Source organism: Mirounga leonina, unplaced genomic scaffold (assembly GCF_011800145.1).
Source record: "Mirounga leonina isolate KUSES-001 unplaced genomic scaffold, KU_Mleo_1.0 Mir_101595, whole genome shotgun sequence".
NCBI lineage: Eukaryota > Metazoa > Chordata > Mammalia > Carnivora > Phocidae > Mirounga > Mirounga leonina.
Genome location: NW_023270158.1, coordinates 15,577,586 through 15,604,989, shown reverse-complemented (window position 1 = coordinate 15,604,989; position 27,404 = coordinate 15,577,586). Strand labels below are relative to the sequence as shown.

At 41.0% G+C, this 27,404-nt stretch overlaps 1 long non-coding RNA gene across 1 annotated transcript; it reads left to right on the top strand.

Annotated features, from left to right (window-relative positions):
- The first annotated feature begins 24,693 nt into the window (after positions 1 to 24,693).
- On the top strand, positions 24,694 to 26,647 carry LOC118006111. Its single transcript, XR_004677977.1, has 3 exons — positions 24,694 to 24,781; positions 24,952 to 25,050; positions 26,556 to 26,647. It is a non-coding gene; the product is annotated as an uncharacterized LOC118006111 (long non-coding RNA).
- Positions 26,648 to 27,404: the final 757 nt, after the last annotated feature.

The window sequence follows — 27,404 nt, the reverse complement described above, 5'->3', positions numbered from 1 at the left end:
GGGAAAGCAGCAGGGAGAGGGAGAGGGAGAAGCAGGCTTCCTGCTGAGCAGGGAGCCCAATGTGGGGCTCGATCCCAGGACCCTGGGATCATGACCTGAGCCGAAGGCAGACGCTTAACGACTGAGCCACCCGGGCACCTTTGATCGAGTTCATGTAAGTTTTTTTTTTTCCTCATGATGAGAACTTTCAAGATTTACTCTCCTAGCTACTTTCTTTTTTATTTTTTAAAGATTATTTGTTTATTTGAGAGCGAGCACGAGCGTGTGTGGGGGGAGGCAGAGAGAGAGGGAGAGGCAGACTCCCCGCTGAGCAGGGAGCCAGACAGGACCCTGAGATCATGACCTGAGCTGAAGGCAGAGGCTTAACGGACTGAGCTACCCAGGCGTCCCTCTCCTAACTGCTTTCAAACATGCAATATAGTATTTATAGTCACCACACTGTACACAATATCCTCATGACATATTTTATAACTGGAAATTTGTACCTTTTGACATCCTTTACCCACTTCACACACCACTACTCTCCACCTCAGGCAACTACCAGTCTGTTTTCTATACCCATGAGCTCATTTTTTTTAAAGATTCAACATATAAATGAGATCATATGGTATTTAACCTCTTTGGCCTGACTTATTCCACTTAGCAAAATGTCCTCAGGGTCCAGCCACACTGTCATAAATGGCAAGATTTCATTCTTTTTTATGGTTGAATAATATTGGGCCATATATACATTGTATTCACAATATATTATATGTATACTATATGCAAAGATTATATATATGATGCATATTATATGTATTATATGGAAATACATATATATCTATATTATATATAATATATATATACAAGACACATAATATATAATACATATTATATATGTACCCACACACACATACACACACAAACATGTAGATACCATATTTTCTTTTTTAAAAGTTTTTAATTCCAGTTAACACACTGTGTTATATTAGTTTCAGGTGTACAATATAGTGATTCAACACTTCCATACATCACCTAGTGCTCAACAAAACAAGCACACTCCTTAATCTCCATCACCTGTTTAACCCTCCCCTCTGGTAACCATCAGTTTGTTCTCTATAGTTAAGAATCTGTTTCTTGGTTTGCCTCTTTTTTTCCCCTTTACTCATTTGTTTTGTTTCTTTTTTTTTTTTTTTTTAGATTTGGATGTGCGTAGATTTCATCCTTCATTTTCTTTTTTTTTTTTAATTTTATTATGTTTATTACTGTATGTCACCATACAATACATCATTGGTTTTTGATGTGGTGATCCACGATCCATTGTTTTCGTATAACACCCAGTGCTCCGTGCAATACGTGCCCTCCTTAATACCCATCATGAGGCTAACCAATCCCCCCTCCCCCTTCCCCTCTAAAACACTGTTTCTCAGAGTCCATAGTCTCTCATGGTTCATCTCTCCCTCCAATTCCCCCCCCCATTTTTCCCTTCCTTCTCCTAATGTCCTCCATGTTATTCCTTATGTTCCACAAATAAGTGAAACCATATGATAATTGACTTTCTCTGCTTGACTTACTTCACTTAGCATAATCTCCTCCAGTTCCATCCATGTCAATGCAAATGGTGGGTATTCATCTTCTCTGATGGCTGAGTAATATTCCATTGTACATATGGACCACATCTTCTTCCAATTTTCCCAGCACCATTTATTGAAGAGACTGTCTTTTTTCCATTGCATGTTTTTTCCTGCTTTGTCAAAGATTATTTGACCATAGAGCTGAGGGTCCATATCTGGGTTCTCTACTCTGTTCCATTGGTCTATATGTCTGTTTTTGTGCCAGTACCATGCTGTCTTGGTGATCACAGCTTTGTAAGATAGCTTGAAATCGGGCAACGTGATGCCCGCAGCTTTGTTTTTCTTTTTCAACATTTCCTTGGCGATTCGGGATCTTTTCTGATTCCATACAAATTTTAGGATTGTTTGTTCCAGCACTTTGAAAAATGTCATTGGAGTTTTGATCGGGATGGCATTGAAGGTATAGATTGCTCTGGGTAGCATAGGCATTTTAACAATGTTTATTCTTCTGATCCATGAACATGGAATATTTTCCCATCTTTTTGTGTCTTCTTCAATTTCTTTCATGAGTGTTTTGTAGTTCCTAGAGTATAGATCCTTGACCTCTTTGGTTAGGTTTATTCTGAGGTATCTTATGGTTTTTGGTGCTATTGTAAATGGAATCGTTTCTCTAATTTCTCTTTCTACAGTTGCATTGTTAGTGTATAAGAATGAAACTGATTTCTGTGCATTGATTTTGTATCCTGCCACATTACTGAATTGCTGGATGAGTTCTAGTAATTTGGGGGTGGAGTCTTTTGGGTTTTCCACATAAAGTATCATGTCGTCTGCAAAAAGAGAGAGTTTGACTTCTTCTTTGCCAATTTGAATACATTTTATTTCTTTTTGTTGTCTGAGTGCTGTTGCTAGGACTTCTAGTACTATGTTGAACAATCGTGGTGAGAGTGGGCATCCTTGACATGTTCCTGATCTTGAGGGAAAGGCTCTCAGCTTTTCCCCATTGAGGATGATATTCGCTGTGGGTTTTTCATAGATGGATTTTATGAACTTGAGGAATGTTCCCTCTATCCCTATACTCTGGAGAGTTTTAATCAGGAAAGGATGTTGTATTTTGTCGAATGATTTTTCTGCATCAATTGAGAGGACCATATGGTTCTTCTCCCTCCTCTTATTAATGTGTTCTATCACACTGATTGATTTGCGAATGTTGAACCACCCTTGCATCCCAGGGATAAATCCCACTTGGTCGTGGTGGATGATCCTTTTAATGTATTGTTGGATCCTATTAGCTAGGATTTTGTTGAGAATTTTGGAATCCATATTCCTCAGGGATATTGGTCTGAAATTCTCCTTTTTGATGGGGTCTTTGCCTGGTTTGGGGATTAAGGTAATGCTGGCCTCATAGAATGAGTTTGGAAGTTTTCCTTCTGTTTCTATTTTTTGAAACAGCTTCAGAGAATAGGTACTATTTCTTCTTTGAATGTTTGGTAGAATTGCCCAGGGAATCCATCAGGCCCTGGACTCTTGTTTTTTGGGAGGTTTTTGATCACTGCTTCAATCTCGTTATTGGTTATTGGCCTATTCAGGTTGTCAATTTCTTCCTGTTTCAGTCTTGGCAGCTTATAGGTTTCCAGGAAGGCCTCCATTTCATCCAGATTGCTCAGTTTATTGGCATATAGTTGTTGATAATAATTTCTAATAATTGTTTCTATTTCCTTGGTGTTAGTCGTGATCTCTCCCCTTTCATTCATAATTTTATTTTATTTTCTTAAAGATTTTTTTAATTTATTTATCTGAGAGAGAGAATGGGAGACAGAGAGCATGAGAGGGGAAGGATCAGAGGGAGAAGCAGACTCCCTGCCGAGCAGGGAGCCCGATGCGGGACTCGATCCCGGGACTCCAGGATCATGACCTGAGCCGAAGGCAGTTGCTTAACCAACTGAGCCACCCAGGCGCCCCATTCATAATTTTATTAATTTGGGTCCTTTCTCTTTTCTTTTGGATAAGTCTGGCCAGTGGTTTATCGATCTTATTAATTCTTTCAAAGAACCAACTTCTAGTTTCGTTGATCTGATCTGTGTTTCTGGTTTCTAATTCATTGATTTCTGCTCTAATTTTAATTATTTCTCTTCTAATGTGTGGCTTAGGCGTCGTTTGTTGCTTTTTCTCTAGTTCTTTAAGGTGTAGAGTTAGTTGGTGAATTCAGGATTTTTCTATTTTTTTGAGTGAGGCTTGGATGGCTATGTATTTCCCCCTTAGGACCGCCTTTGCAGTATCCCATAGGTTTTGGACTGATGTGTTTTTGTTCTCATTGATTTCCATGAATTGTTTAAGTTCTTCTTTGATTTCTTGGTTGACCCAAACATTCTTGAGCAGAGTGGTCTTTAGCTTCCAAGTGTTTGAATTTCTGCCAAATTTTTTTTTTTAAAGATTTTATTTATTTATTTGAGACAGAGAGAGCACATGAGAGGGGGGAGGGTCAGAGGGAGAAGCAGGCTCCCTGCCGAGCAGGGAGCCCGATGCGGGACTCGATCCAGGGACTCCAGGATCATGACCTGAGCCGAAGGCAGCCGCCCACCCAACTGAGCCACCCAGGCGCCCTCTGCCAAATTTTTTTCTTGTGATTGAGTTCCAGTTTTAAAGAATTGTGGTCTGAGAATATGCAGGGAATAATCTCAATCTTTTGGTATCGGTTGAGACCTGATTTGTGACCCAGTATATGGTCTATTCTGGAGAAAGTTCCATGTGCGCTCGAGAAGAATGAATATTCTGTTGTTTTAGGGTGGAATGTTCTATAAATATCTATGAGGTCCATCTGGTCCAATGTATCATTCAAAGCTCTTGTTTCCTTGTTGATTTTCTGCTTAGATGATCCGTCCATTGCTGAGAGTGGAGTATTGAGGTCTCCTACAATTAACATATTGTTATCAATATGACTCTTTATTTTGGTTAACAGTTGGCTTATATAGATGGCTGCTCCAACGTTGGGGGCATAGATATTTACAATTGTTAGATCTTCTTGTTGAATAGACCCTTTAAGAATGATATAGTGTCCTTCTGTGTCTCTTATTACAGACTTTAGTTTAAAATCTAATTTGTCTGATATAAGAATTGCTACCCCAGCTTTCTTTTGAGGTCCGCTGGCATGGAAGATGGATCTCCATCCCTTCACTTTCAGTCTGGATGTATCTTTAGGTTCAAAATGAGTCTCTTGTAGACAGCATATGGATGGGTCCTGTCTTTTTTTTTTTTTTTTTTAGATTTTATTCATTTATTTAACAGAGAGAGACACAGCGAGAGAGGGAACACAAGCAGGGGGAGTGGGAGAGGGAGAAGCAGGCTTCCCGCTGAGCAGGGAGCCCGATGCGGGGCTCGATCCCAGGACCCTGGGATCAGGACCTGAGCCGAAGGCGGACGCTTAACCATCTGAGCCACCCAGGCGCCCCGGGTCCTGTCTTTTTATCCAATCTGCAACCCTGTGCTGTTTTATGGGAGCGTTTAGGCCATTCACGTTGAGAGTGATTATTGAAAGATAGGAATTTATTGTCATCATGTTGCCTGTGAAGACATTGTTTTTATAGATTGTCCCTGTAAATTTCTGTTGTAGATCACTCTTGGGGTCTTTCTCCTTTTATAGAACCCCCCTTAATATTTCTTGCAGGGCCAGCTTAGTGGTCACATATTCTTTCAGTTTCTGCCGGGTGTGGAAGCTCTGCATCTCTCCATCCATTCTAAATGAAAGCCTTGATGGATAAAGTATTCTTGGCTGCATGTTCTTCTCATTTAGTACCCTGAATATGTCTTGCCACGCCTTTCTGGCTTGCCAGGTCTCTGTGGATAGGTCTGACGTTATTCTGATGTTCCTCCCTCTGTACGTAAGGAATCTCTTCCCCCTAACTGCCCTTAAGATGGTTTCCTTGGTTCTAAGATTTGCAATTTTTACTATTACATGCTGGGGTGTTGGCCTGTTTTCCTTGATCTTAGGAGGGGTCCTCTCTGCCTCTAGGACATGAATGTTTGTTTCATTCCCCAGATCAGGGAAGTTCTCAGCTACGATTTGCTCAAATACATCTTCTAGTCCTCTCTCTCTCTCCACTCCCTCCGGGATTCCAATTATTCTGACATTGGAATGCTTCATGGTGTCACTTATTTCTCTGATTCTATTTTCATGGATTCTGAGTTGTTTTTCCCTGGCCTCCTCTTTTCCCTTTTTATCTATTATACTGTCTTCCAGGTCACTTATTCTCTCTTCTGCCTCAGTTACCCTAGCTGTTAGATTATCTAGATTGGATTGGATCTCATTGATAGCATTTTTAAGTTCTGCCAATTCACCTTTTATTTCTGTCCTTAGAGACTCTATGTTGCCATTAATTGATTTCTCCATTCTAGCCATTGTCTTCACAATTGCTAGCCTGAATTCCATCTCCGACATCTTGGTTATATCCGCATCCATTTGTAAATCTGCAGCATAAGTCATAATCTCTGAGTCTTTTCTGTTTTGGGGGTTCCTCCTAGTCATTCTGTTGATGGGTGTTTGAGGGAATATATAGAGTCGAAATTATTGACCAGAACCCAAGCAAGATGCACCTGTTTTCTTGGGACCTTAGGGTTGCTGGCCTCTTGTTTTCCCAGCCTGTCTTCTGCGGGAGGGGCCTGCCGTGCTGTTACTCAGGCAACCCTGTTTGGGCGGAGTTGCCCTGCGCCCCTGTGGCGGGGGATGGGCTCAGTGGGAATCAGTCTTTGGGGCTTTTGTTCTCTGGCACCTTTCCCTGGTGGCTTTCTGCATCTCTTCCACGAGTCAGAGCAGAAGAGACCATTTCCAACCCTCTGCCTCGGAGCAGAGAGACCGCAGTCTGTTCTTCAGTGAGCTCTCCAGGCCACACTGTCTCCGTTTCTGTCGGGGCTGCTATAAACTGCAGTGGCCTGGGTTGTGCGCCCCTCCGCAGCGCTCCCAGTCCTGCCTCCAGGTCGGGGCACGTCTCTGCCCTTTGTGCTTCTAAAACTGCCAGCCGCTCTGACTTCATGGTGCTCGACTCCGCCGCTCTGGTTTTCCACCCCGGGGGCTGCCCTAAAGTCCTTTCCCAGCCGCTACCGGTCTGCGAGTCTGTGCCCTGTCCCCCGGGCGGGAGGCTGTCACTCACCGGCGGTGTCGGATCCCCACGTCCAGGCACCCTCCCGCCGCCGTTTATCCTCCATATCTGCCCGAGGAATCACGGCTCCCCGGTTCGTACCTCAAAACCAACTGCCTGCGATATTCTGTTTGTAGAGATCCAGATCTTCTTACATCTCAGGCTGGTTTTGTGGGTGCTCAGAGTGGTCTGGTAGATATCCAGCTCAATTCCGGGGACCAGTTGAAATAGGGTCCCCTACTCCTCTGCCATCTTTCCCTCCTGTTTTGTTTCTTAAATTCCACATGAGTGAAATTGTATGGTATTTGTCTTTCTCTGACATTCTGCTTAGCATAATACTCTCTAGCTTCATCTATGTTATTGCAAATGGCAATATTTTGTTTTTATGGCTGAGTAATATTCCATTGTGTGTGTGTGCATACACACACACACATCTCCTTAATCCATTCATCAATCAGTGGACACTTGGGCTGCTTCCATATCTTGGTTATTGTAAATAATGCTGCTATAAACATCATGGTGCACGTATCCCTTTGGATTAGTATTTTTGTATTCTTTGGGTAAATACCCAGCAGTACAATTGCTGGATTGGAGGGTAGTTCTATTTTTAACGTCTTGAGGAAGCTCCATACTGTTTTCCAGAATGGTTGCACCAGTTTGCATTCCCACTGAGAGTGCAAGAGGGTTCCCCCTTTTTCACATCCTCGCTAACACCTGATGTTTCTTGGGTTGTTGATTTTAGCCATTGTGACAGGTATGAGGTGATAGTCATTGTAGTTTTAATTTGTCTTTCCCTGATGATGAGTGATGTTGAGCATCTTTTCATGTGTCTGTTGGCCATCTGGATGTCTTCTTTCGAGAAATATCTATTCACGTCTTCTGCCCATTTTAAATTGGATTATTTGTTTTTTGGGGGCTCAGTTTTACAAGTTCATTATATATTTTGAATACTAAACCTTTATTGGATATATCATTTGCAATTTTCTTCTCCCATTCAGTAGGTTGCTGTTTAATTTTGTTGGTTGTTTCCTTTGCCATGCAAAAGCTTTTTATTTTTATGTAGTCCCAATAGTTTATTTTGGCTTTTGTTTTCCTTGCCTCAGGGGACCTATCTAGAAAACAAGTTGCTACAGCCAATGTCAGAGAAATTACTCTCTTCTAGGATTTTTACAGCTTTAGGTCTCACATTTAGGTCTTTAATCCATCTTGAATTTATTTTTGTGCACGGTGTAAGAAAGTGGTTCAGTTTCATTCTTTTGCATGTTGCTGTCCAGTTTTTCCAACACCATTTGTTGAAGAGACTTTTTCCTAATACCACATTTTCTTTATCTGAGTCATCCAGTGATGGACATTTAGGTTGTTTCTATGTCTTGGCTATTGTAAATAATGCTACAATGAATATGAGGGTGCATCTATCTTTTCAAATTAGCACTTTTTAAAAAAAAGATTTTATTTATTTTTGTGAGAGAGAGTATGAGAGAGAGAGAGAGAGCACAAGCAGGGGGAAGGGTAGAGGGAGAAGCAGACTCCCTGCTGAGCAGGGAGCCCAGCACAGGGCTCGATCCCAGGACCCTGGGATCATGACCTGATCCAAAGGCAGACGCTTAACTGACTGAGCCACCCAGGTACCCCTAAAGTAGCACTTTTTAAAAAAAAGATTTACTTATTTTAGGGGGAAGGGGCAGAGGGAGAGGGAGAGAGAGTCTTAAGCAGACTCCACACTGAGCACAGAGCCTGATGTGGGGCTCGATCTCACAATCCTGAGATCACAACCTGAGCAGAAATCAAGAGTTGGATGCTTAATCAACTGTGCCACCGAGGCATCCGTTTTTTTTTTTTTTTTTCCTCCCAGACAAATACCCAGAAGTGTAATTGCTGGATCATATGGTAGTTCTATTTTTAATTTTCCGAGGAACCTCCATACTGTTTTCCATAGTGGCTGTACCAATTTACATTCCAACCAACTGTGTACAAGGGTTCCCTTTTTTTTACATCCTTGTCAATATTTGTTTTTTCATCCTTTTGATAATAGCCAGGTGTGAGATGCCATCTCGCTGTGATTTAGATTTCCATTTTGCATAATCCTTCTTTACTGTCAAAATCACTTACTTCCTCATTGAGCATATGAGGAGCCCAGAAAGATCTATGTCACAAACTAGGATGTGATTGACATCCTTAAATTTTTTAGTGCACCAAAATTTACACAGAATATATTTACTTGAATGTGGCATTTATCCCCACAAGTATATGGGTCCAGAACTCATCATGTGATTGGCAGCCTTTAAATTGTGCAGTACACACAACTGTATATGCAGTAAATCTAATTTTATAAGGCCATCATTAACCTCCACACTGACCATAAGAAGTATCTTTCTAAGATCTATGGCATAGACTAGAATGTGGCTTTCAGCTCTTGAATAGCACAGTATATCCAACTGTAAGTGAAATAAGTATAAACTGATATGACCATCACTTATCTCCACGTTAACATATGACAAAGCCAGACATAACCACAGAATTTACCGGATAGTGACTAGCACCTCTTCAGTTGTAGAGTGTACCCAAATGTACAAGGATAAATTTATTTTCACATGACCATTATTTACCGCCACACTGAGCATATGAAGAGATTAGAAAGATCCATGGCATAGACCGGGATATGATTATCACCACTTCTGTCTTGCAGTGTACTTAAAACACATAGCACAGTCTAATTTCATGTGGCCAACACATACTTTCACATCGAATATATGACAAATCCAGAAAGATTCATGAGATAGACTATAATATGAATAGAATCCCTTAAACTGTGGAGTATGTCCACATTTATTTTTACGAGACTGTCACTAACTACACCATATGAGGAGTCAAGAAAGTTACATGGTATATAAAAAAATGACACCAATTGAGTTGTGCAGTGCAATTATCAGTACTTACCTCTATTTTGAGCATGTTAGGAATCCAGAAATAAAGCTGGCATAGATTGTGTTTGAATGGCAACATCTGAGTGTGCAGTACTCACAACTGAACGTGGAATAAGTCTTCTGTTACGTGGCCATCTTTTACCTCCACAGTGAACATATAAAGAGTCCAGAAAGATCCCTGGATTGCTTCTCGGCCTTTTGGCTAAAATCAAGTGCAGAAAAATCTGTGGAAAAGAGTAGAATGTGAATGCCCCCTTTAGCTGTGCAGTGCAACCAGCTGCATATGGAATGTCTAGTTTCATGTAGTCATCACTTACCATCATGTTCAGTACATTAAGAATTAAGAAAGATCCATGGTATAGACTGTGAGGTGATTAGTGCCCCTGGATCTGTTTAGTCTTTTCAACAATATATAGACTAAGCATATTTTTATGTGTCATTCACTAATTTACATTCACATATGAGCAGCTCTGAATAATTTATGGTGTAGACCATGGAAGAAATAGCATCCCTTCAGTTATTCAGTGCAGTGATCTGTACATGGTAGACCTCTTTCCAATATCTATCCATTCTTTCTTCTTCCCTGAATTCCCAAGTTCAGATTCCTGGAATTTTAGCCAGGTCAATAGACACCAAAATAAAGACAGTAGTTCTCAGCCTCCATTGTAACTAAGTGTGGCTATATAACTAAATTCTAGATCATGTGTGTAAGACATGGGAAACTCCCAGGAAGTATCTTTAAAGGGAGGTAGATGCTCTTCTCTTTCCCCTCTTCCTGTAAACTTGAATGAGAATGTGAGAGTTGAGGCTAAAGCAGTCATCTTGGAACATGAGGCAGAAGCTATGTGTTGAGGATAATGGAGCAACAAACTGGAATGGGTCTGAACACTTAATGATTGTTGAGTCACTATATCAGCTCTGGACGGCTGCTTTTGACTACTGACTTGAAAGCTAACTTGCTTGGGGTTGCCTGGGTGGCTCAGTCGGTTAAGTGTCTGACTTTAGTTCGAGTCATGATCTTGGGGTCCTGGGATCAAGGCCCACGTTGGGCTCCCCACTCAGTGGGGAATCTGCTTCTCACTCTCCCTCTGCCCCTACCCCCACTCATGAGTGTGCTCTCTCTCTCAAATAAATAAACAAACAAATAAATAAATCTTAAAAAAAAAAAGAACACTAACTTGCTTAAGCCATTAATTTAGGATAAGAGTTACACACAGCCATTCCAAATCCCAACACACAATGGTTAATTTTATGTGTCCATTTGACTAGGCAATGGTATCCAACTGTTTGACCAAATACCAGCATAGATGTTGCTGAAGGTATTTTTTAGATGAGATTGATATTTAAAAAACTAGACTTTGAGTAAAGTAGATTATTCTCCATAATGTAGGTGGGCCTCATCCAATCAATTGAAGGCCTTAAGAGAAAAGACCACCTTGAAGGAAGGAATTTTGCCTCCAGTTGGCCTTCCAACTTAAGACATTAATTTCTTGGTGGGATTTCCAGCTTGTCAGCCTGCCCTGCAGATTTAGGACTTTCTAGCTCCTGCAACCATATGAGGAAATTACTTGAAATCTCTCTCTCTGAAAGAAAGATCTATTTATGTATCTATGTCTATATATTCTGTTTCTCTGAAGAAACCTGACTTATACAACAACTAATTCAGTTTCTAATTTATTTCAGTTTAGTATAGCCTGTTTTTCCAAGGTGATGGCAAATTTAAAGACCACTGAATTTTGTAGAAACCAGCTCTGAGCCAATAGTGTGACTTTTGAGCAAGCTGTTTTTCATCTCCAAAATTAGGTGCAGATAGGTAATAATTAGGTGGTAATACCCCACATTTATCACAGAAGTGCTCTGAGAACAAAACAGTTTTATTGTTTGGAAAACAAATAAAGGCATTTATGAAAATCCTCTTAAGGACTCAGGTGGTTAAGCAACCAACTTTTGATTTCGGCTCAGTTCATAATCTCAGGATTGTGAGATAGAGCCCTGCACTGGGCTCCACACTGAACATAAAGTCTGCTTAAGATTCTCTCTCTCCCCCTCTCTCTCTGCTCCTCCCCCTGTGCACATGCACAGTCTCTCTCTCAAAAAAAAGAAAATGCTCTTAAAAATTATAAAGTACTTAATAAATGTAAGACCACTATTTTTGACATTGAAAACAAGTTATTTGTCAACTGTCAGGTAAAACAACTTATTAAGCAGCTATAAAGAACAGATTTGGCAGCTTGTAAAGAGCAATCACTCTACTTTTAAGGGCTGCAATAAAAATTGGAAATGTATGTTTGCAAAATTCCATTCATAACTGGGGTATTTTGTCTTGTTATTGGATCTAATAGGATGGGGAATTGGTATACTAGGTGCTCATGTCCAAATGCCCACCATCAGGATTTTAAGGTGTTTGGAGGTCTTGTCAAAATTGTATACCAAGATGCATGCCTTCTTCACCTCTACCTGGATCTTATCATCCGAATTTCACTAGCTAGAGAAGCATCCCTTGTCCTTGACCTGAATTGGAGCCTATGTTTCAGGACTGTTCCTATGACTTCCCTTTGTTATAAACAACCACTTTAAAAAACAAAAAAAAAATTCTTCTCTTATATGATGTATTCCACATACATAATTATCAATATTTGGAGTGTTGCTGGGGCACCTGTGTGGCTCAGTCAGTTGAGCATCTGCCTCTTGATTTCGGCTCAGGTCATGATCTCAGGGTTGTGGAATCCAGACCCACACTGGGCTCCATGCTCAGTGGGGAGTCTGCTTCTCTCCCTCTCCCTCCTTCCCTATCTCTCTCTCTCTCTAAAATAAATAAATAAATATTTAAAAACATATTTGGAGTTTTACTTGTCTTTTTTGCATCCCCAAACTCCTTTTATTACAGGGTTTTGATTATCTCTATCAAGACTCCAAAACTCCCTAACACAAACCATCTCCAAGCATCCTTCTGTTGCCCTATTGGTTTCTGCCACATAAATGTCTTCATTATTTCTACTAAGTCTTCCTCGATATGCAGCCCCCCCAAATTGATTATGCCTTCACCACACGAAATCTCTTATTCCCTGGAATATATCACTCTTTGCCATCCCTCTTGGGTCTATCTATGTGTTTTTTCTTGCCTGTACATGTTTTGGATTACTGTAATACCTTTTTTTTTATTAACGTATAACATATTATTTGTTTCAGGGGTACAGGTCTGTGATTCATCAGTCTTACACAATACACAGCGCCCACCATAGTACATACCCTCTCCAATGTCCATCACCCAGCCACCTCATCCCTCCCACCCTCCTCCACTCCAGCAACCCTCAGTTTGTTTCCTGAGATTAAGTCTCTTATGGTTTGTCTCCCTCTCTAGTTTCATCTTGTTTCATTTTTTCTTCTCTTCCCCTATGATCCTCTGCCTTGTTTCTCAAATTCCACATATCAGTGAGATCATATGATACTTGTCTTTCTCTGATTGACTTATTTAGCTTAGCATAATACCCTCTAGTTCCATCCACGTCATCACAAATGGCAAGGTTTAATTTTTTGATGGCTGCATAATATTCCATTGTATATATACACCATATCTTCTTTATCCATTCATCCATTGATGGACATTTGGGCTCTTTCCATAGTTTGGCTATTGTGGACACTGTTGTTATAAACATTGGGGTGAAGGTGCCCCTTCGGATCACTACATTTGTATCTTTGGGATAAATACCCAGTAGTGCAATTGCTGGGTCGTATGGTAGCTCTTTTTTCAACTTTTTGAGGAACCTCCATACTGTTTTCCAGAGTGGCTGCACCAACTTGCATTCCCATCAACAGTGTAGGAGGGTTCCCCTTTCTCCACATCCTCGCCAACATCTGTAGTTTCCTGACTTGTTAATTTTAGCCATTCTGACTGGTGTGAGGTGGTATCTCATTGAGGTTTTGATTTGGATTTCCCTGATACCAAGTGATGTTGAACACTTTTTCATGTATCTGTTGCCATTTGGATGTCTTTTTTGCATAAATGTCTGTTCATGTCTTCTGCCCATTTCCTGATTGGATTATTTGTTCTTTGGGTGTTGAGTTTGATAAGTTCTTTATAGATTTTGGATAAACTGTAATATCTTTTAAGAAGACTCTCTTTTGTAGGAGAAATCTGGGTTTCACCTTGCTTAATCTTAGGTGTAATTGTCATTTTTGCTCTTCAGGCCATTCTTGCCATTGGAAAAAGGTCAAGGCTACCTCTTGAAAAGCAGTATTTTGAACAAACTGGCAACAATTTTGAAAATTAAGATTTTTTGGGGGGGCTATAACAGACACACATGGTACAAAAGGGGGAAAGTTCCCTAGGCACCCAATTCCCTTCTCTGAAGGTAACAAAAATTACCAGTTTCATGTGAATTCTTCCAGAGATGTTCTTGCATTTAAACCAAACTGATAAATACACAACTGATAAATTACTGAACACTACATCTAGAACTAATGATGTAATGTATGGGGATTAACATAACAATAAAAACATTAAAAAAATGTTTATACTACCCAAAGCAGTCTACACATTTAATGCAATCCCTATCAAAATACCAACAGTATTTTTGACAGAACTAGAACAAGGAAACCTAAAATTTATGTGGAACCACAGAGGACCCCAAATAGCTAAAGCGATTTTGAGAAAGAAAAGCAAAGCTGGAGGCATCACAATTCTGGACTTGAAGTTATATTACAAAGCTGTCGTCATCAAAACAGTAGGGTACTGGCACAAAAATAGATACATAGATCCATGGAACAGAATAGAAAACCCAGAAATAAACCCACAATTATATGGTCAATTAATCTTTGACAACATAGGAAAGAATATTTGATGGGGAAAAGAAAGTCTCTTCAACAGATGGTATTGGGAAAACTGGACCACTTTCCAACACCACACACAAAAATAAACTCAAAGTGGATTAAAGACCTAATTAGGAGATGTGAAACTATAAAAGTCCTAGAAGGGAGCACAGATAGTAATGTTTCTGACATCAGCCATAGCATCATTTTTCTACATATGCCGCTTGAGTCAAGGGAAATAAGAGCCAAATAAACTCTTGGGACTCCATCAAAATAAAAAGCTTCTGCACAGTGAAGGAAACACTCAACAAAACTAAAAGGCGACCTACAGAATGGAAGAACATATCTGCAAATGACATATCTAATAAAGGGTTAGTATCCCAAATATATAAAAACTCAACACCCCAAAACCAAATAATCCAATTAAAAAGGGGCAGAAGACATGAACAGACATTTTTCCCAAACAAGACATCCAGATGACCAACAGACACATGAAAAGATGCTCATCATCACTGAGCATCAGGGAAATGCAAATCAAAACTACAATGCCATATCACCTCACACCTGTTAGAATGGCTAAAATCAACAACACAAGAAACAACAGGTGTTGTCGAGGATGTGGAGAGAGGGGAACCCTCTTGCACTGTTAGTGGGAATGCAAACTGGTGCAGCCACTCTGGAAAACAGTATGTAGGCTCTTCAAAAAGGTAAAAGTAGAACGATCCTACAATCCAGCAATTGCACAGCTGGGTATTTTCCTAAAGTACACAAAAGTACTAATCCAAAGGGATACGTGCACCCTGATGTTTATAGCAGCATTATTTACAACAGCCAAATTATGGAAGCAACTCAAATGTCCATCGACTGATGAGGAAAAAGAAGATGTGGTATACATATACAATGGAATATTATTCAGCCACACAAAAGAATGACATCTTGCCATTTGCAATGACATGGATGGAGCTAGAGAGTATAATGCTAAGTGAAATAAGTCAGAGAAACAAGTATCATGATTTCACTCACATGTAGAATTTAAGAAACAAAACAAATGAGCAAAGGAAAAAAGGAGAGACAGACAGACTGACAAATAAATCAAGAAACAGACTTTTTTTTGGAAATTTTTAATTGTTATGTTAATCACCATACATTACATCATTAGTTTTTGATGTAGTGTTCCATGATTCATTGTTTGTGCATAACACCCAGTGCTCCATGCAGAATGTGCCCTCTTTAATACCCATCACCAGGCTAACCCATCCTCCCACCCCCCTCCCCTCCAGAACCCTCAGTTTGTTTTTCAGAGTCCATCGTCTCTCATGGTTCATCTCCCCCTCCGATAAGAAACAGACTCTTAATATAGAGAACTGATGGTTACCACAGAGGAGGGAGATGAGGGGGATGAGGGGATGGGTTAAATAGGCGAAAGGGATTAAGGGGCACACTTATTAAGATGAGCACTGAGTAATGGATAGAATTGATGAATCACTATATTGTACACCTGAAACTAAGATAGTTTATGTTAACTATATCGGAATTAGGGGCGCCTGGGTGCTCAGTCGGTTAAATGTCTGCCTTCAGCTCAGGTCATGATCACAGGGTCCTGGGATTGAGCCCCGCGTTGGGCTCCCTGCTCAGCAAGAAGCCTGCTTCTCCCTCTGTCCCTCTCCCTTACTCTCTCTCTCTCTCTCTCAAATAAATAAATAAATAAAAATCTAAAAAAAAACTATATTGGAATTAAAAAAAACAGAGAGGGAGGGGGTATACTGCACACACATTATTCAAGTCCTGTTTTTCATTTAACAATATATCTTGAAGATTGTTTTATATCAATAGACATACAATGGTTTCATTCTTCTAAGTAAATGTATTACACACCATTATGTAGATGAACCATAATTTATCCTATTCCTTACTGGAAGACACTTGGGTAATTTCCAATTTCTTGCTATTATAAACAGTGCTGCAATTTTTTGGATACACCTACACACTGAAAATTGGATAAATTATAAATGAACCATAATTTATCCAATTCCTCATTGGGACACACTTGGGTAATTTCCAATCTTTTGCTAGTATAAAAAAACGCTACAATGGATATTCCTATACACATGTCATTTCCCAGACATGTGAAGATATCTCTGATAAATAACTAAGACTAAAACTACCTTGTCAGAGGGTTTGTGTAATTAAATTTTTTATAGGTATCTCTGAGCATTTATCTAAGGGAGAATGGAATCATTTTCCAGTTCCAATTTACATTTCTTTGATTACAGTGAAGTTGAGTATCTTCTCTCCCCACATTTTACAAGGACTTCATGTTGATTGTTTCATCTGGTATCTAGATGCAACCTTCCTGACTGTGAACAAAGTCTTCCGTGTTCTAGAATATCATCCTCTCTTCAATGTTCCCTCAAGGCTGGGCGCTCCCAGGCTGAAGGGTCCCTAGTAGTGAGACCCAGATGGTAGAGCACCACCATTGCTTCTGTCTTCAGCATTTCCTGTCTTCTGATTCACTGATGGTTATCTCAGTTTTTTCCAGCCAAGGGCTATAGTATTTTCAGCCTGTTGCGGAAGGAGGCCATTAGAAATTCCTTCTATTCATCTTGGCTAGCCAGGGTTTTTAGACTCTCTGAGTTGGTCAGTCTGAGAAGCAGAACTACCAGATTTTTTTACACATGCACACACACACACAATTTGGTATTACATATAATATTATATATATAATCTGTATGTTATACACGATACTGTATGTATTATGTATTTATTACAGGGATTTGACCTTATCCAACTGTGGGAGCTAGTTCAAAGATCTACATAAGTCTGTCGTTTCCAAGGCTGTTGATGCAGGAGCCTGAAGACTCAGGCAGTAAGTTGGGAAGGAAACAAACATGAGTGAGCTGGAACCTGGGAAGGTAGACCGGAATTCTCGTTAGTCTCTCATAGCCTGAAGCCTCCAACCTTGATGATGCGGCTGTTCCGAAGGAGAAGCTGGTGCCTTTTGCACAGAGTCAAGCACACAGTTGGCCTGGGAGTCCGAGAAGCTGGGGGAGGAGGTGACAGAGGCTGGAAGGGCTACAGAGCCTGCTGTTGCCACAGGCCAAGTGGGCCATCCAGCAGATCGGTGACGCATGTGTGAGCGGCACGAGCACCTCACGCCCCACTCCAACCTTCTGAATTCAAGAGAAAATGACTGCGATTCTCCTTCCATCTTGTGATGAACAATGCACAGAATGTCTCATGATTCCAGCCACATGGGAACTCTGCAGGGAAAGAAGTTCTGGGAAATGTAGTTTCAGCTTACCTAAGTTGACACACTACAAATCCTCTACACGCTCCCAAAGTAGCCTTCTCATTCAGGTTTATGCTCCCTGCATTTGGGGACCTGGATCAAACTGTCAGCCGTACTTAAGCAGCTGTTCTCACTAATTCTCATCTTGGGGCTGTATCAATTCGTTTTTATTATGTAACAAACCATTGCAACACTTCGTGGTCTAAACCAACGAACTCTTTTTTTTTTTTTTTTTTAAAGATTTTATTTATTTATTTGACAAAGAGAGACACAGCGAGAGCAGGAACACAAGCAGGGGGAGTGGGAGAGGGAGAAGCAGGCTTCCCGCCGAGCAGGGAGCCCGATGTGGGACTCGATCCCAGGACCCTGGGATCATGACCTGAGCTGAAGGCAGATGCTTAACGACTGAGCCACCCAGGCGCCCACCAACGAACTCTTATTTGTGATTTCTCATGATTATGTGTGCCAGTGGGCAGTTGTTCCTCCCTCAGCAGGCTGTGCTGGAGGCAGAGTGGTCTTGGATGTCACCGCTTACTGGTAGTGGTCCACCTGTTGTGCACGTGACTTCAGCTATGATGGTTTCTATCTGCTCCGCTAGGCATCACCTCATTACCTCAGATGGTACTGGCTTTGCCTCTCCTGCTGAGCGAAGGCTTCTAGCATCCCTTCCACAATCGTAAACGTACACCCAGCTCTTCATTTTTTTGAGTCTTGACCGGGACCTTGCATAAGTTTATCACCTGTCATCTCAAGGTCTTCCTCTTTAGTACTCTTGTGGGTATCTGTTGCCCACAAAAACACTGCAGGTTGGTACCTAGACCCTACCACATATGGGGAGGTCCCCACTCCATGATAATACTGCTGTTTGCATCAAGTGAACTTGCTTCATGCTGTAAACCCTCAAGGTATCAACATACCATCGCATTCTCTGTAATCCTTGAAGTACCAAAGCCAGGTGATTTTTACGTGCAGAAGTGGGGAAAATGTCCACTCTCTCCCAGTCAACGTTTATCTCCTGGACATTGACCCAGACCTGCTTGAGCTTCTGTGCCAACATTTCCTTTCAAAACCAGTGCCTCAGCTTCTGTCTATAGGCCATATCCTCAATGGTAATCATGAGTCCAGGGGCAAGAAACCTACAGCGGGGACAAAATCAGGCTGTCCTTTTCATTCCCTGATGGTATCCTTGTACAAAGAGTCCCCCTGGTCCTACCAGTTTATCAGGTAAGCCTGACCCCAACTCAAGTGAAGGCTGGAGTTATGGTTCCACAGGCTTGCTAGGTCCTTCCCAGTGAGGGTACCTACCCTACTTTCAGGACCGTTCCCCTTCTGTTTCCTTTCCATTCACCCCCACCTTATCCCCCCACCTCCAGGGCTTTGTGCTCTAAATCCAGTCAATTATTGGCTATTCCCTCATTGTGCAGCAGTTTATCTCCTTAATTTTACCCATGCTGCTCTTTCCCCTTGGAATATTCTTTTACCAATTTCTACTTGGAGATTGCTTCTTTATTCTTCCTGACTCAGCTCCCATGTTTATTCACCTGTGAAATTTTCCTCAAGGCTTTTGGCCATAACTAATTACTCCAGTAGCACCTTTTAAATAATCTCTCTATTCAAGTATTTATGGTATTCTGACTCGAAACTATTTATGACTCAACCTTGGCAAGTCTCTAACTGGGAAGTCAAACACAAACAGTTGCTTGATGGTAGGAGCTCTCTCCCAACCTCTGCCACAAAGGTTAGGTAAAAAAAAAACAACAACCAAAAAAACCTAAGATGGCAATGACTGAATAAAGAATGAATGATGTAGAAGATAAGAGTTACATGGCAATGCCAAGGGTGAGGGCACATGCAAATGCTAAGTGTTGTCCTGGTTCGGGGGGTGACATGTAATTTCAGACTAAGGGGGTGTGCTGGAATCCTTGACTTCTTGGAGAAGGTGCTTTGATGAAGGTACATTCAAAGGTTCTCAAGTTCTCAAAACCAGAACTTGTCTCAATCTAGGCAGTTAGCTGAAGGTATGTGTACACCAGGTACTAGGGACGTCCTAGGGGGTCCTGAAATGAGAGTATCCTGAGGGGGTTTTCAGGTCTTGGATCTCAGAGGTTTGAGGATGTCCGGATAGACACAAAGCTGTGCCTTGTGGGTGTATATTTATAGAAAGAAATGAGGCACATGATTTGTAATATGAAAGGGATAAATAATAGAAAATAGTTCAAGCCTTAGGCAGCTATTAGAAAGATACATATGGAAATGTGTCTGATACATTTCTGGTCTCTTTTCCTGCCTTTTTACCCATGTCTTGAATTTCTATAATTGCTTTTTTTTATGTATGGCAATATTCCAATCATTTTTTTAGGAGTTTGTTTTTTAGAGCAGCTGTAGGTTTATGGCAAAATTAAGCAGAAGGTACAAAGATTTCCCATTTACCCCCTGCCCCCATGCAAGCTCATTTTATTTTCCACTTTATTATTTTTCAAGAATTAAATCGTAGAAACTGCAAATAAGCAAAAAGCGAGGGGAAGAACGTCTTTTCAAGATAATCACTCTTAATTTTTTGATAGTTACCCTTACGCAGATAAAACTTTTTCTTAATAATCTTGCTTATAACATAAATGAGTGGAAAACAACTTGCCTCACACACTATGACTTTATTAAAGATTTACTCTCTTCTGTAGAAAAGGTAACAGAAACACATAATCCAAGTTTCAAAAGTCACCAAAGGGCATATAGCTTTTTCCATACCCTCCCAGAAATAATTTATGTATTTAGAAATATACTTATTTTTTCCCGACAAATGGTAGCACACCTCAAACCTTACACAACATCTTGCTCGTTGTGTAACTTACACCAGATCTTGGAAGTCTATTTCATTTCAATTCACTGAAATTTTCAATGTTTTGGCTAGGTGGCAAGAACTAATAAAGTTGAGGATATCTCTTTTCGAGTAAGACTAATTAAGACAATTAAACAAATTAAGAGAGGGATGCCTGGGTGGCTCAGTCGGTTAAACCTCTGACTCTTGATTTCGGCTCAGGCCATGATCTCAGGATTGTGAGATCAAGCCCCGCATCAGGCTCTGTGTTCAATGTGGTCTGCTTGTCTCTCTCCCTCTGCTCTTTCCCCTGCACACGTGCGCTCTCTCTCAATAAATAAATAAAAAATTAAAAAAAAAAACTTAAGAGAAGCTAATGCCTGTTGAATGATACTGAGAACTGCTAATACCAAGAGGCACAGAGAATGGTGAAAGAATGAGAACTACGGAGTGGGTGGTAAGACCTGACCAGAGGCTGGGAAATGGTGGGGAAGGAGCTGCCCCTTTCTAGCTGGGAAGAGAGGAGGCTGGGGAGAATGGGTGTGGTACTAGAGATAGGAAGGGAAAGAGAAATTTCGGGAGAAGAATGAGCAAGAACTACTGAAATCCTGAGGAATTGGTGGTTTTGTTCTTCTATGGCTATGGAAAGGGCAAATTCCTACATAGCTGCAACCCCCAATTTAGGCTTCATAATGCATCCTCATGGCCCGTCTATTCCAGTTGCTGTCCTAAGTTGGTTCTCCTGCCTCTTGCTATCCTGTCTTCCAAAACAGGGCCGCCCTGATGTGAGGGGACTCTCAAGGTCAGTCTGTGCCTGTTTTGTGAGGCCCTGCTTGAGCTGCCTTCTTTATCATGCTGGAACACAAGCCAGGAGGCAATCAACCTCCCCTCTCCTGAGACTCTTTTCCTGTTCTCCCAGGGATCCAGGACCCTTACTCAGTACGCTTCGTAGCACAGGGCTACACCTCCCACTTTTCACAGATTCTGTTCTTTGCCGAGAGGTGAGAAGACTGGGAGAATTAATGCCTGCTCCATGTTATCTAAGGGAGCAAGTCTTCTGCCAACCCTCTAAGGGGCCTAGGCTATACCTTGTGTTAAAATTCTTGGGTTGGGGCAAGGATTTCTGCATATGCCCCAGGATAGCCCTTTAAAAAAGATACTGAATAGAATTAATGAGAAAAAATAAATGAGAAGATAGAAATGTGGTTAGGTTCCCAGGCTAGGAAAAACAGCTCATTTCTTTTTTTTTTTCTTTTTTTTTTTATTCTTATGTTAATCCCCATACATTACATCATTAGTTTTAGATGAAGTGTTCCATGATTCATTGTTTGTGCACAACACCCTGTGCTCCATGCAGAATGTGCCCTCCTCAATACCCACCACCAGGCTAACCCATCCTCCCACCCCCCTTCCCTCTAGAACCCTCAGTTTGTTTTTCAGAGTCTATCGTCTTTCATGGTTCGTCTACCCCTCCGATTTCCCCCGCTTCATTCTTCCCCTCCCGCTACCTTCTTCTTCTTCTTCTTTTTTTTTTTTCTTAACATATATTGCATTATTTGTTTCAGAGGTACAGATCTGAGATTCAACAGTCTTGCACAATTCACAACGCTTACCAGAGCACATACCCTCCCCAGTGTCTATCACCCAGTCACCCCATCCCTCCCACCCCCCCCCCCACTCCAACAACACTCAGTTTGTTTCCTGCGATTAAGAATTCCTCATATCAGTGAGATCATATGATACATGTCTTTCTCTGTTTGACTTATTTCACTCAACATAATACCCTCCAGTTCCATCCACGTCGTTGCAAATGGCAAGATCTCATTCCTTTTGATGGCTGCATAATATTCCATTGTATATATATACCACCTCTTCTTTATCCATTCATCTGTCGATGGACATCTCGGCTCTTTCCAAAGTTTGGCTATTGTGGACATTGCTGCTATAAACATCGGGGTGCACGTACCCCTTCGGATCCCTACTTTTGTATCTTTGGGGTAAATACCCAGTAGTGCAATTGCTGGATCATATGGTAGCTCTATTTTCAACTTTTTGAGGAACCTCCATACAGTTTTCCAGAGTGGCTGCACCAGCTTGCATTCCCACCAACAGTGTAGGAGGGTTCCCCTTTCTCCGCATCCCCGCCAACATCTGTCGTTTCCTGACTTGTTAATTTTAGCCATTCTGACTGGTGTGAGGTGGTATCTCATTGAGGTTTTGATTTGGATTTCCCTGATGCTGAGCGATATTGAGCACTTTTTCATGTGTCTGTTGGCCATTTGGATGTCTTCTTTGGAAAAATGTCTGTTCATGTCTTCTGCCCATTTCTTGATTGGATTCTTTGTTCTTTGGGTGTTGAGTTTGATGAGTTCTTTATAGATTTTGGATACTAGCCCTTTATCTGATATGTCATTTGCAAATATCTTCTCCCATTCTGTCGGTTGTCTTTTGGTTTTGTTGACTGTTTCCTTTGCTTTGCAAAAGCTTTTTATCTTGATGAAGTCCCAATAGTTCATTTTTGCCCTTGCTTCCCTTGCCTTTGGCGATGTTTCTAGGAAGAAGTTGCTTCGGAACATGGATGCAAAAATTCTCACCAAAATACTAGCCAATAGGATCCAACAGTACATTAAAAGGATTATTCACCATGACCAAGTGGGATTTATCCCTGGGCTGCAAGGTTGGTTCAACATCCGCAAATCAATCAATGTGATACAATACATTAACAAAAGAAAGAACAAGAATCATATGATCCTCTCAATAGATGCAGAAAAAGCTTTTGACAAAGTACAGCATCCTTTCTTGATCAAAACTCTTCAGAGTATAGGCATAGAGGGTACATACCTCAATATCATAAAAGCCATCTATGAAAAACCTACAGCGAATATCATTCTCAATGGGGAAAAACTGAGAGCTTTCCCCCTAAGGTCAGGAACGCGGCAGGGATGTCCACTATCACCCCTGCTATTCAACATAGTATTGGAAGTCCTAGCCACAGCAATCAGACAACAAAAAGAAATCAAAGGCATCCAAATTGGCAAAGAAGAAGTCAAACTCTCACTCTTTGCAGATGATATGATACTTTATGTGGAAAACCCCAAAGACTCCACCCCAAAACTGCTAGAACTCATACAGGAATTCAGTAAAGTGGCAGGATATAAAATCAATGCACAGAAGTCAGTGGCATTCCTATACACCACCAACAAGACAGAAGAAAGAGAAATTAAGGAGTCGATCCCATTTACAATTGCACCCAAAACCATAAGATACCTAGGAATAAATCTAACCAAAGAGACAAAGGATCTGTACTCAGAAAACTATAAAATACTCATGAAAGAAATAGAGGAAGACACAAAGAAATGGAAAAACGTTCCATGCTCATGGATTGGAAGAACAAATATTGTGAAGATGTCAATGCTACCTAGAGCAATCTACACATTCAATGCAATCCCCATCAAAATACCATCCACTTTTTTCAAAGAAATGGAACAAATAATCCTAAAATTTGTATGGAACCAGAAAAGACCCCGCATAGCCAGAGGAATATTGAAAAAGAAAAGCAAAGCTGGCGGCACCACAATTCCGGACTTCCAGCTCTATTACAAAGCTGTCATCATCAAGACAGCATGGTACTGGCACAAAAACAGACACATAGATCAATGGAACAGAATAGAGAGCCCAGAAATGGACCCTCAACTCTATGGTCAACTAATCTTCGACAAAGCAGGAAAGAATGTCCAATGGAACAAAGACAGTCTCTTCAACAAATGGTGTTGGGAAAATTGGATAGCCACATGCAGAAGAATCAAACTGTACCATTTCCTTACACCACACACAAAAATAGACTCCAAATGGTTGAAAGACCTCAATGTGAGACAGGAGTCCATCAAAATCCTAAAGGAGAACACAGGCAGCAACCTCTTTGACCTCAGCCAAAACAGCTCATTTCTGCAGAATGGAAGTGGAGGCGATGTGAAGAAAATACAGATCAGAACCACTAGGTGTAGCAATACTTGTAGGATAAAGAGCTTTCTGACCCCTCGAGGCAGCTCTAAATGGGAGAGTAGATCCTTCAGGTTCCCAGCTTCAGGTGGAGTCCCTCTGGGCAGGGACGGGAATTCTAGGGTTGGGGAATAAAGACCCTAATGGGAAGTGGGAAAGCTTTAGGAAGGAGAAGCCTGCATCAGGTTTGGAGCTGAGGGGCCGCAGTGGGCAGGAGGGAAGGGATGAGCCTGGGGGAAGAAAAGTTCGTGTACAGAAGACAGGTCGGTCATCTCTTCCTTTCTCCTCCCTATTACTGGGCAATTCCTGTGGGTGATAAGCAGAGACTGAAACCTCATGGGGAGGAGGGCAAGTAGGAGGAGAGGAAGAGCATCAGTGGAAAAGTTGGTTCTTAGTTACTGAACAAGATTTTCTCTTCCTTGCTTTCTGGCAGGTAGATGGCGCCCACTCCAGGAGGCTTTCCTGCCCCCACAGGCCCTTCCTGCTCTATAGAGACCCTCTGCCCTGCCCTGCTCTGATGTGGGAAGGCAAGGTTGGTAGAAGACCTGTTCCCGAGGGAGGCATTTTCTTGAGCACACAGGGACAGGAGGAGCAAGTGGGGGGCAGCCTGTCTGCATTTTTATGCTTTTTCATAGATAAAAGTAAATAACCTTTCTTTCTAGGTGAGGGGTCTCCCATTGGCTGGAGAAGTGGAATCCCACTTCAGAAAAAGAGCTCTTGTCTTGGAAGTTAACACAGAAAGCCATTTTAGTGGATTGAGTAACAATACTGCTGCCGTTATTTTTAGAAAAAGGAAATAAACCCCAAGAGGACTAATTCTTGAGGTGGTAAATGGTAAAGGAAATGGTTCTCTTGTTATACCCATGAGGGTTCCAGTGCCCTGGTCTTCTCCAGGAACAGGTGCGCTCTTCAACGGGTGTCTGTCATATGCTCAGTATGACATAGACCACATAATTTTCCCATCTGCACCCTGGGTCACCACATCCTGATCTTGAAAAGCTGAAATGTAAACTGAACTATGCTCCTTTTAGGACTCAAAGTGATTTATGTGAATTAACTTCTTGCCTAAATTTCCATACACTGAAGGTTTTTCTACACATGCTTTTGCCTCGCCTTGAGGAAATGAAACATATACACCAAGATTTGTTGATCATATGCTATTTTATATGTCAAGAGGCAAAATATTTGTTTCATGATTTAATTTGTTTCATATATATAATTTTAGGTTTCTCAGTGTTTTTAATTAGGGGATATTTTAGCAAAATGTTTTTTTTTTTTTTAAAGATTTAGAGAGAGAGAGAGAGAGAGAGAGAGTGGGGTGAGGGGCAGAGGGAGGGAATCTTCAAGCAGACACCTTGTTGAGCTCGAGCACAGAGCCCAACTCGGGCCTCAGTTTCACCACCCTGAGATCATGACCTGAGCCAAAACCAAGAGTCGGATGCTTAACTGACTGAGCCACTCAGGTGCCCCAGCAAAATGGTTCTGGAAGTCAGTCTTCTTGGGTTAAAATCCTAGCTCCGTAGTTATTAGCTCTGTGTCTCTGGAAAACCTAAGGAACTTCCCTGGGCCTCTGTTTCCTCACATTTAAAATAAGGCTAATCTGGACCCTGTTGGGAGGATGAAATAAGCTAATACATTTCAAATTTTGAGAATGGTTTTTACTTATATTTTTTTCTGAGAATAGTTTTTAGAGCCTAGTAAGTGTTCATTAAGTCTTATACCTGCCATTCAAGCCCAGAATAGTTCAATAGAAGGAAGGGCAAGAGAACAAGCTTAAAATCACCAAGATCTAGATTTTCATCTAAATTCCTGGTCCTTGTTTCATCCAGAAAATTGCTGAACCATTCTGAGCTTCAATTTCCTTATTTGTGAAATGGGAATAATGCTATCTACTGTGTGAATGTTACTGTGAGGCTTAAATAAAATAATGAAATAACTATGTGTGGTAGATATTCTAGTCTCAGAAATATAAATGTAAATGAATGCTCAACCTGCCCTACCCAAATCCCCTATTAACACTGCTCTCTGGTCTTCTAGGTCAGCAGTTCTCAAAGTACAGTCCCCAAGACCCTTCCAGGGAGACCAGGAGGTCGAAACCATTTTTTATAATACTACTAAGAGGCTATCTGCCTTTTTCACTGAATTGACATTTGCACTGAATATGCAATAGCAATAAAAAGAATTCTGGCTCCTTAGTACAAATCGAGGCAGGGGCACCCCGCTCTCTATTAGTAGTCATTTTATTCTTCCCCACCACACGATGACAGTTAAAAAAAAAAAAAGCTGTTGAATTCAAGAACGTCCTTGATGAAGCTGCACAAAAGATTAATTTTATTAAGTCTTGACGCTTGAGTAGATTTAAAAAAATTACCTGGAATGAAACATGAAGCACACATAAAGCACCTTTGCTGCGTACTGAAGGAGAATTGATGCTTTCAGGAAAAGTCCGTGAGTGAGTTGCAAGCTGAACTAGCAGCTTTTCTCATGAAACACCATTTTTACGTGAAAGAACAATGGACAAACTATGGCTATTCAGACTTGGAATTTTGGCAGACATTTTCTGGAAAATGAATAGAGTCTGTCACTTCGAGGAAAACAACTGATCGTATATGTTGCCTATGATAAAAATTCAAGTTTTCAAATGGAAATTAAAATTTTAGAAAATTTGATCCACCATTATCATCTAGCCAGCTTCTCAATACTTAAGGTCTTTCTGTTGAGACTGTGATATTAATAAATGTGATTTTTTGACATTATACAATATGAAATGTGCAAGCATTAGGAAGAACCACAAAACTCACAGTAGTTTTTCAAATGACCAACGCATATTACAAAATCATGCCTGAGTAAAAGATATATTCAAAGTATAAGATACACTAATGGATT